The 9950-nt window shown below is 57.9% G+C and overlaps 1 pseudogene; it reads left to right on the forward strand.

Annotated features, from left to right (window-relative positions):
• Window positions 1-2085: 2085 nt before the first annotated feature.
• On the forward strand, window positions 2086-6473 carry LOC112548860 (annotated as a pseudogene).
• The last annotated feature ends 3477 nt before the right edge of the window (window positions 6474-9950 follow it).

Here is a 9950-nt window from a genome sequence, read left to right on the forward strand (position 1 = left end):
GCCCCGCCTCGGCTGCTGCTGGTGCAGGGCCCGGCCTTCGCGGGGCAGGTGTCGGCGGACCCGGACTGCACGTCTTATTTTTATTTTTTGGTAAAAATATATTTGTCCCTATATATAAGATTATACATATCTCCTCTCTAACATGTTACATCCCGGAAGGGTAAAACTGATCCCGTTACATGAAGACGGTACCCGCGCTCCCGCACAAAGGCCTGCTGGCCACCCGTACCCGTTACAATATCCACAACCACGCGCAACACGCACAGTCCACGAACTCAGTCCTTTCTGGTCTCTCCTGTCCACCCGTGCCCCACTGCCGGGGGCAGGCACTCAGTTCACAGGGGCTCTCCGTCGCTGTCGCTCCAGCTCCCGCCGGGGGACCCGCTGCTGCTGCTGTCGTCGCCGTCGCTGTCACTGTCCTTCGCTCCACCCGTCTGTTCCTCTTCTCCACTGCCGTCGCTCTCTTCTCCCTCAGCGGGACCTGTATGGTCCTGTGCCACGTGTCCCTGTGCCAGGTGGCATTCGCTGAGTCTTCTCCCTCCTCTGCTACCGATTTCTGGTGGTAGATCGACATCACCTTTTTTTTTTTTTTTTTATATAAAATATTTTATTAGAAAACCAGACTATAACAAAAGACTCAAAACGACCCCAAACAGAGGCCTCTCAAAAGGATAATACAACATTTCAAATAACATAATACAAAACATCGAAATTGATATCATATTGCACGTCATCTCATTTGTACACAATATATACAACATCCCTGAGTATTGGCTATCTAATACATATTACACATATCACATTAGACATCCTGTACGCCCCCCCCCCCAAAAAAAAGGAAAGCAAGAACACTGAGTGCAATATAGGTCTCTTGTTGTCTCTATCCCATGTGCAACCCTAGCCAGCCTTTTCTACTCACAATGCTGACTCTTAGTTTAGCCTATATCTGTGCTGGGCTGAAACAACCCCCTGAAGTCCATCTCTTGCCAGAATTTTTCCTCCCCTCCTTCTTTTGTATTTGGTGATCATAGTATTATTTTCGTAACAAAACAAAAAAAAACAAAAAACTAACTGCAGACACCCCGTCGTGGAAAAGCACGACCCCTTTAGAGCCAACAAGGAGCATATTTTCCATAGTGCTACTTTGGTGCACCTGATTAAAACCCTCACCCCCCATGTCCCATCCGTCCCCTCTGATAAACCATAGAGAACATTTCTGAAAGTCACCCCCATTCCCCTTCCCGTATCCTTCAACTAGGTAGTCACCTTCCCCCACACCCGTTGTGCGTAAAAGCAGTCCCACAGCACATGCGTCACCGACTCGGGTCATCGCAGAGCTCCCTTGGGCACTTGGGGGACCGAGAGAGTCCCCAGCGATAGAGCACCTGTCGCACTGGCAGAGCATTTCGCACCGCTCTCCATGCCAGCTCCTCATGCTCCCCTTTCCAGTCCTTCCCTAACAGACCTTTCCACACCCTACTGACTTGTTCAGGTCTCAATTCCCCAACATCCGACATCCTCTGCTTTCCTCTCAGGAAATTAAAGACCTTTTTGGCATCTCCCAGACCCTCAGTTCCTAACCCCTCCAATCCTTCTTTCGCAACAAAGGCTCCAAGTCTGGCGTAGGGCAGCGACATCTGCCGAGCCCACGCTCCCTGCCACGCACTCCCGAACAGGCCCAGCCTTCTCAGGAGCCTCCCCCCAGAACCTGCAGAAATTGGTAACCATCCCCGCTGCTCCCCTCACTTCCCTCACCACCATCTTCAAAAAGTGCACGTAAACAAAGGTCTCTATGTTGGGGAAGCCCCATCCCCCCAATCCCTCATCCTTATATATCTCTGTCCTAGCCACTTTCTCAGTCTTCCCCCCCCCACAAAAGAAAAGGCACAAGGCCCGCTGGACCCGCCGGGACTGTCGCCAAGACGGGACGGACATCCAAGGGTTAGCGGCAGCAAGCACTGTTTGATCGCTTGCACCTTCCCCTTCGATGCTAACCCCCGTGTGCTCCACAACCCCACTGTCTGTTTCACTCTCCCCTCCAACACTTCCCAAGCCCGTTTCCCTTTTCCCTGGATATCCATCCAGATGCCCAGCATCTTCAGTTTCTCCCTTTCCCGTAGCCCAAAGTTTCTCAATTCCCCCCAATTCCCTATCACCACATTCACGCTTGCCAACACGGGCACCTACAAGCTGCAGATTCAGGTTTTTGGGCAAATCATCCCACCTGTGAGCACAGAGCTGCGGCTCTACGGTGAGCATGATCCCTTTCCCTCCGCCCTCTCCCTGCTTCATACCCCAGGCAAGGAGCTCCGGGCACATCCCAAGGAGCCCACTGCCCTCCTGCACAGAGGGTGCTGGGGGGACCTGGGAGCTGCAGGGACACGGGCAAGGCCACAGCGCTGTCCCTGCTCCCACGGGTTCTTCCAGCAGCACTGGCCGGGCCCTGGGCTCCCTGCACCACACCCTGCTTGGGCCGGGGTGGGGGCTGTTTCCTCCATGGCTCTGGAGGCGGCAGGGGATGGGGCTGTGCCAGTGCTTCTGCTGGCAGCAACAGCAAAGTCCTGGTCTTGCCCCCAGGTTCAGGCTCAATGGGGTGGGAAGGGATTTCTCCCCAGCTCAGACTGGTCCACACTGGGGGGTTTTGCTTTCCTCTGCAGTGGCGGCACAGCCTGAACTGGGCTCTGGCTTGTAGTCTTAGGAAGAGGCTGGATGATGGGTTTGTCCAGGACTGTGTTGGCTCCAATCTTCCTATCCCTGAAGTCAAGGGGTATTTTTCCACTGGTTTCAATAGGAGTAGGGCTGAGTGCCTTTTCCTAATCTCTATCTCAACTATTGCTTCTTTTACTCCAGCCCACCATGTGTATTATGTACTTAAAAACTAGTTGTTGCCTGTGATGCATGTAGTCTTTGTAAGCCCCTCTCTTGCGTGCTTAAGCATGTCTGTAAAATAAATCATGGACTTTGTCCAGGACTAGACCTGCCTGACGTTGAGCAGGTCCCTGCCAGCCCCCACTCCCCGCCCCCAGTGCCAGCTCCTCCCTGGGAGCCAGGTGGGAGAGGACAGTGCAGCCGGGACCTTGGTGCTTGAGCGGTGCGTCCCGCGGGCACCGCAGTGCCGGTGCAGCCGGGGCTGGGTCCTGTTCCCAGACATGGCCTCAGTGTCGGAGCCGCAGCTTCCTCTCTGGGAAGCCTGGAGCGGGGAGCACGGCCCAGCCCCGCCTGCTGATTTACTGAGCCAGTTTCCTGGAGCGCGTCCTTGGACTCACACCCAGCGCCTGACCGAGCATGGCCGGGCACTGCCTGGTGGTAGTGCCCCCTGGACCAGATCCTGCTCCTTGCCCCCAGCATTGACACAGGGCCTGGCCGTGGGGAAATGGCACCGTTTCCCCTTGCCCGGTTCCACCCGCCTGCCTTCCCCACATCCCCTGCTGCTGGGGCCATGACAGAGTCGAGGGTGCGGACAGAGGCTGCAGGGATGGCTGGAGCTGGGGTGGTTCTCAGTGCCCGGGCAGCCCTGATCCTGCCAGCCGCAAGCTCCCACCTTCCTCAGGACCTGTCGGGGTCTCGGCCCCTGGGCACGGGCAGCTGGGAAACTGGTAATGCAGCCTCTGACCCCCACAGAGATGCTGTTGCAGGCCAAGGTGATGCCCCCACAACCCCACAGTGGTGGAGAATGGGACCCTTGAGCTCACATGCGGTGTGGCCCCTCAGCACCCGGACGCTGCTGTAGGGCCATGATGGCACTGTCCTGGTGCCCGGCAGCCACATGGGGCTGTCCCCAGGGAACCGGACCCTGACAATGCAGGGGGTTAGCCAGAACGATGCTGGTAATTACAGTTGTGAGGTCAGAAACCCCGGCAGCACAGCATGGAGCTAGGGGGTCATTGTGACCGTGATCTGTGAGTATCGACTGCCCCTGGCCCTTAGACTAAGACACAGCGCGGCTGGCGCTGGGCTGGGTGTCGGGGCTGGTATAACACCCCAGGATAAAGCTGGCTCTGGGGCGGCCATGGGCAGTGTCATCCCTCACTCCCCCCACAGGCGGTCCGGGTGCTGCCCACATCACCCAACCGGGGCCCCTGCACCCACAGCTCGGTGACAACGTGACCCTGATGTGTGCGGCCAACTTGTTCCCGGCCCCGCAGTTCCACTGGTCCCACAATGGCTCTGACCCAGTCCCAGCCCTGACTGGCACTGTCCCGAGCCTGGCGCTGCCGGGCACGGAGCACACGGGTGTGTTTGAGTGCCGCGCCACCAACCCCCGCATGGGCCACAGCGCCACCACCTCCGTCTCTGTCGCCCTGGGGCTGGGGCAGGCAGGTGAGCACCCCCGGGCAGCACTGCGGGGACCGGGCTGGGGGGGAAGGAGGGGGGCATCTGCCTCATTCTGATCTCTCCCCATGACATAGGTCCCAGTCTCTCCGCTGGAACTGGAGCTGGAGCTAGAGCTGGAGCTGGGATCAGGCTGGTGGCCGCAGCGCTGAGCAGGGCCCTGGCCTATGTCCTATGTGAGTAGCTGCCCTGATGCCTGGGTGCCCTCTCCAGCTGTGTGAGGGAAATGGGGGCTGTCGGGGGAGCTCCAGGACACCTGGGTCCCTGGTCTCAACCTCTCTCCTCTACCCTAGTCTGATACAGTCGGAGAAAGACCCTGCGGGACAGCAATGACCCTCACACCGCTGGGGAGGGAACCCAGGCAGCGACTCACAGAGGAAGTAGGCCAGGGTCCCCCCCAGCACCGTGGCAGCCAGCACGCTCCCACCCACAACTCCGGACGGCACCGAGTGGGTGAACCCCTGAGACGGAGCCATTGTGGGACCAGTGGATCAATGGGGCTGGGACCAAGTCGACCTTGCAAATCAGGGTCATGCTGTGGCCGAGGGGCAGGAACAGGGGCCCCAGCAGGGTAATGTGGGTGTTATCCAGACCGTCTGTGGGGAGAGCGAGGGCTGACACTGCCCACAGCCACCCCAGAGCCAGCCGCATCACACAGGTCCCCTAACACCTAGCCCCAATGCCCACCCCCACCACCAGCTGCATCTCAGGCCTCTGATACCAGCCCTGATGCCCACCCCAGAGCCAGCCGCATCCCAGGCCTGTGATACCAGCCCCGACGCCCACCCTAGAGCCAGCCATGCTGTGTCTGACCGCGATGGCCAGAGATGGCCGATACTCACAGATCACAGTCACGATGACCCGTCACTCTGTGCAGCGCTGACAGGGTTCCTGACCTCACAAGTGTAATCACCAGCATCATCCCTGGGGAGCCCGTGCACCGGCAGGGTCTAGTTCCCCGGGGACAGCCCCATGCAGCTGCCGGGCACCGGGATGAGCCGTCGCAGTCCCACAGCAGCATCTAGGGCGCGGGGGCCCTCACACATCAGGTTGAGGATCCCGTTCTTCACCACCTGCTGGAAGAGCCCTCAGGAGAGGGGACGGCACCGCAGCCTTGCCCTCGTCTCCGCCATGCCCAGGGTCTCTCCGGGACACTGGGTGGAAGAGCAGTCGGCTCCTTGGGACATGCCCAGAGCTCCTGGGGTAGGACGGGAAGCAGGCAGAGAGTGGAGGCAAAGGGTCGGCGTTCACCGTAGACATGCAGCTCCATGCCCACAAGCGGGATGATTTCCACACGAGACTGTATCTGCAGCTTGGAGGTCCCAGCGCTGGCCAACGTTAACGTGGTGATGTGAGGAACGGGGGAGACAAAAGTCCTTGCGTACATGGATGACCTGAACATCATACGCAGGGCAAAGGGTCAATGGAAGGAGCACTACAACACACCCAGGTATACAGAGCAGCAGCAGGAGCCAAGCTCAAAATGAGCAAAAGCACCTGCCTAGTCCTGGGTAAGCTCGAGGACTCATCGCCCCTGGGGTAACCGTCCCCCGGGAACGGGTAAAGATCCTCGGGGTGGAGTTTGGCCCAAAGCTGACGGGGCAGAGGGCATGGGAGAAGACGGAGGCCAAGGCCAGACAGAGCCTGGGGCTATAGCAATCGCGCTGCCTGGCAATGGGGGCGGCACTGATGAAAGCGGTGCTCCTCCGATGCTGCTGCACATCGCTCTCGTGTGTCGTTCACAGGATCCAGAGAGCCGTGTGCGTTTTCTTTTGGGTCTCCACATGGGAGAAAGAGGCAAGGGCCAAGCTGTGCAAAGCCAAGCGGTCCAGAGGCAGAAGGGTGCCAGACGTCCTCCTCTTCCTCTGGGCCATGTACATGAGCCAGGTTTGCAAACTGGGAACAGCGGGGGATCTAAAACAGCCGGCTTTGTTATGAATCTTGCAGGGCAGTTGCTGAGACAGTGGCAAGTGCACACAACGACCAATGAGAGCCCATGGACCATGTTTTCCCCATGGTTTTATGAGGTCTTGAAGCACTTTCTAGAGAAATACAAGCTGCACAATGCTACCCTGGTGACCCTGGTGAGCCACCGCAAGATACAGGAGGTGCTAAGGGAAGAGACACCACATCACCAGTAGACTTACTACCTGGTGACAGCTGCCAGGCCGTGTGGGAACGAATCCTCCACGAGCAGCTGCAGGAGCACAGAGACCTGAGCTGGCAGGAGCCCACCAGGCACTCCCCATGCGGGCATGGAGAAACAGTGCAGGGCAGGGAGGTCTGTTGAACTGACCGAGGACAACTTGCCACTGGCAGGCAGAAACAATCAACCACCTCTTCTGGGACTGCCCACCCGCCAGGGAGGTGTGGAGGAAAGTCCGTGAGCTCCTCCTGGCGGTGACAGGTGTCAGAAACCTGACCAGACAGCAAGGGACCCTGACACCTCACTTCCACCAGTTCATGTCTTGCTTTGGGTACGTGCTGTGGAAAGCCAGGACGCTGCTCATAAACAGACACTCAGACCCCACAGTCCAGGACTGTATTAAAATGGGACTAAGTGAAATGTCCTGGTACTACAGGAAGACAGAAGAGGACGACAGAAAAGAAATGGCAGACCTCATCTGGTGGAGAGGGGCCTGGCACAGGCTTTTTCAGGAGCAGACCCTCTGAGGAGGGCACTGGGTGGGGGTACGGGTATGGACATCAGCGTGCAGGCATGCAGTTGCACGGTGCAAACAGCCACGCTGTACCAGGACCCACTCTCCATTCACCTGCCAGCAGCAGCTCCTACCATGGCCCCTCTCCCGCCCAGACGCCTGGGTCCCGCATCTTCCCCCCCATCCTCCCACCCCCTGGCCATGGGTAGTCTGGGCCTGGACCCCTGGGCTCCTTCCCTGGTCCAGGAGAGAAGGGGAGCAAACCCAGGTGTCCGGGCAGCCCATGCCCCTGCTCTCGCCACCCCCAGCCCCCACTCCTTCCTGCAGCCAAGGGAGGACCCAGGGGTCCAGGCCCACAGTCTCTAAGCCGCTTACCCTCGCTTCCCTCCCAGAAGGAGCCTGAAGTTGCTTATTCCCGGTTCCTTATTCCTGATTCCTGGTTCCTATTTCAAAGCTAATCTATACTCAGTAAAAGCTTGTTATTAATGAATTACACAACCTAAAGAGACAGAATTTCATTAGCTATGCATATGTACTAATTAATATGTAAAATAATATCTTGTATCAAGTCGGGGCCCTAAATGAAGTTCAGATTAAGATAGGATTATGGGACAAAATATTTATTGGGCCACCCCAAACTTCCTCTCGATGCCACTGGGGGGGCTGTCCCAAACTACCCTGACCACAATCCTGCCAGGCCCAGCTTTTATTGGGTATAGATTAGCTTTGAAAAGGGAACTGGAACTGGGAATAAGGAATTGGGAATAAGTAACCATCTTTGCCCTCATCTGCCAGAGCTACAGAGAACCCAGGTGACCGGGCTCCCTGCCCTAAGCCCCTGGACCCCTCCTCTCCTAGACCGGGGGCTGAACCCAGGCGTCCGGGCCCCCGCGCTGCCACCTGTAGCTGAAGGGGGGCAGGGGCGCATCCTGGCACTGCAGTCCTGCCCCAGGCCAGAGCCCGGGCCCCTCAGGTCTGTCCGCACCCTCCCCCCTGGGCTCTGTTGACCCCGGCCTGGGTGCCCTATGGATGGGGGAGACGTGACCAGGGCGGAGGGGGTGGAAGGGGCCCCCTGGGCAGAGGAAACCCAGCTCCAGCCCAGGGGAAGCAGAGCTGCCCCCACCCGCCCCACCCAGAGCCGCACAGGTGCCGCCACCGCTCCACGGGACCCAGGGTCTGGGGCACCCAGGTGTCCAGGCGCGGAGCAGGCCCATGGTGGAGCAGTGGCAGCGGCTGCTGCTGGCAGGCGAGCGGGGCCAGGGGAGCACGGGGGTCCCAGCAAAGCGCAGCCGGCCCCCTCTTCCATCCTGCCCCCACCCCCGTGTCTGTCTGTCCAGGGGCAGAGCCAGGTTCGGGAGGGGGAAGGGGGCACATCCCACCCCCACACTGCTGGGGGGAATTTCCCACCAGGCAGCTCCAGTCTGCGCTGGTGTCCTTGCACACGCATGCACATCCACCCACATGGAGACACACTTTTTCTTGACGAAAAAAGTTATATATACATATATCTACACTCCAAGTATCACTCCGCAAAGAAAAATCATAACCCATTACAAAAACTGCACCCGCACAGCCGTTTTCACCCTGTCTACCACCTCTACGTCCATGTGCCTGCACATCAGGAGCTTCCTGGTTTTCCAGGCAGGATGCAAACTGGTCGAAATGGGCTGACAGGCTCCCCTGGTGTCTGGCGAGGTGCCCGTGCGGCGCCACTTCTCTGGCTAGCTGGTCACCGCTTCGCAGAGCGGCTCCACCCTGTGCCGCACCCCCCTGGCGCAGGCGCAGAGCCAGAGGAGGCGGGCGGCTGTCTCGGTGGCTCCCAGGCTGGAAGTGAAAGTTGGAAGAGGGAGAGGGAGCAGGGGAGGAGGGGGTTGGGCGGGGGGAAGACTGACACGTGTAGATGGCCAGTGAGAAGGACTTCTCTCTGGCTGCCTTGCCAATGACAGTGCCTGTGGGGCGGGGCCTAGAAACAACATAAACGCTTCTGTTTGGAGGCGCGCTGTGCCTTTCGCGAGCTTCGTCTGTCTCAGGATCCTCGTAAGAAAGGTAGCCTAGCTGACACGGGCATCTCAGCTCGCTTGCTGTGCTCGGTGGTTGAACTTGCCTGCTCCTTTTTGTTGTTAGAAAGGATTGGGTAGGATTTAGCATAGCTTAGCTTAGCTTAGCATCTTTTAGTACTATTCAATTCATTTCTTTCAATTTATATTTGCTCTTTATTTTTGCAAACTTTGAAAAAAAGAAAGCTGTGTTTTCCCTGCTAGCGTGATCCATCACTGTGCAGGGAGTCACACAGATTTCATAGACATTCGGGCTGGAAGGGACCTCGGAAGATCATCGAGTCCAGCCCCCCGCCCAAAGGGCAGGAAGTCAGCTGGGGTCATAGGATCCCAGCAAGATAAGCATCCAGTTTGCTCTTGAAGGTGTTCAGTGTAGGTGCTTGAACCACCTCCGGTGGCAGGCTGTTCCAGACCTTGGTGGAAGAAAGAAATTCTTCCTTATGTCCAGCCTGAAACGGTCTTGCAGTAGTTTATGACCGTTCAACCTAGTCGTCATCCCTTGGGGTGCTCTGGTGAACAAACGTTCCCCCAGATACTGGTGGTCACCCCTGATAAACTTGTAGGTGGCCATCAGATCACCCCTGAGCCTGCGCTTTTCCAGGCTAAAGAGCCCCAGGGCTCTCAGCCTGTCATCGTAGGCACTGCTTCCCTGACCTCTGATCATGTGCGTGGCTCTTCTCTGCACCCTCTCAAGCTTCTCCACATCCTTTTTGAATTGTGGAGCCCAAAACTGGACACAGTACTCCAGCTGCGGCCTCACTAAGGCTGAGTACAGGGGGAGAATGACGTCCTGGGATTTGCTTGAGAAGCATCTATGGATGAAAGCCAGCGTTTTGGTCGCTTTACTAGCCGCCGCATCGCATTGCAGGCTCATGTTCATCTTGTGGTCAATGATGACCCC

The sequence above is a fragment of the Alligator sinensis genome, unplaced genomic scaffold (assembly GCF_000455745.1).
Source record: "Alligator sinensis unplaced genomic scaffold, ASM45574v1 scaffold1721_1, whole genome shotgun sequence".
NCBI classification, from domain to species: Eukaryota; Metazoa; Chordata; order Crocodylia; family Alligatoridae; genus Alligator; species Alligator sinensis.